Raw genomic sequence first — 1,606 nt, 5'->3', positions numbered from 1 at the left:
TAATAAATTTCAATTTCTTTACGTGTAACCTTTATTTCACTAAATTATTAATGTATAAATACTTTTTTTAAAATTATTTAGTTTGACGCGCGCGTGTATGTGTGTGTGTGTGTGATATTTGAAACATTTTTTTATATCATATAAAAATAAGCGAAATTTATATCGATTAAGTAGACTACTCTGTATTAATATTATTTATTAAAATTTTTTATATTAGTTATGTTGTTATTGCAGTAATTTTTCATTAATTATATAATATTTTTCATTAGTATTTTTTTAATCTTATCTTTGTTATTAATGTTATTTGTTTTAATTATTTAAATTATTTGAAATTACATTTTAATGTAACACATATTTTTCCACAACAACAAAAACATTATTATTATTAAAATAAATATAAGCGCGCCAAATTCTATTGCAAAATATTAGATAAAATTAATTTAGATAAAGAAGTTATATTTAAATTGCTATAAATTTTATCTATATAAATTTTATCTATATGAATTTACATTATGAGAATTTACATAAATTATATAATTTTTGACTGCCAGATTATTACTTTCGGGTTTTGAAAATTTGTGATTCGGTTCTGCTACATTACTTACATATTACTTATAAAGTAATAATGTCACTGCCACAATACGCTACTCAGATAATATGCTTAGCACATTTATACATTAAAGTTCATGCTAGAATTGCATGATCAGCACGAATAAATTGGAATCAAGATTCGAAATCAAGATTTTGATTTGTTGCAGAAACTTATTAAATTTTATTGACAATGTTTGGATAGTGATTACTTTTTATTTAAATAATTCAAATATTTTAAACCTCTATATGGAATTTTAAATTATTCAAATTTTTTTATATGTGTAATGTATCTGAATAATTCAAATTTTAATTTGCAAAATAACTATAAAAAGAATCGAGTGTTGTGTTATTTGAACATGCATGAAAACGGACATTCTGTAAAATCTTCTATCATTGTAAATATCTTGGAGAGGGAATGCGTTGATTATGTTGTTGTTACATGAACCTTTGACATACTTGATATAGATCTCTTGTGTCTGCGTATTTTGGTATCATAGATCTAGTGAAAAGTGCGTTTCATAACAATTGATTTTGACTATACATAGGAATACACAAAGTTGACTTAATGTAATGTGAACTGTGTATTTCTGTAGTTAAATTCTGTAGTGAATTCTTCTTTAATTATCATTATCTATAACAATGCGTTTAATTAAATACATATTGTATATACATACTATCAACGTATAGTAATTAATTAATTTGGAGGTAATATATACTAATTCAAACAAATTATTATGTTGTTGAATTGATACAAATATTATATATTATTAATATTTAATTGATAAAATATTATTAACAAAATAAGTTTTGAAAAATTTATCATCAAATGATCATTTTGATCGTTTTTAATCGTTATTCTACTATTATACATATACATTCAATGCATTTCTATTTATCATTATCCTTCTACAGAAAGTTGAGAAAAAATATAGTTAAGTTTAATAAATATTTAGTTCAATACTGTCAATTAAACTTACAGTAAGTAAATTTGTTCAATAAAAAAAATGATTGTTAA

This window comes from Atta colombica, unplaced genomic scaffold, assembly GCF_001594045.1.
Source record: "Atta colombica isolate Treedump-2 unplaced genomic scaffold, Acol1.0 scaffold1, whole genome shotgun sequence".
Lineage (NCBI taxonomy): Eukaryota > Metazoa > Arthropoda > Insecta > Hymenoptera > Formicidae > Atta > Atta colombica.
Note: the sequence above shows the minus strand (reverse complement) of the source record.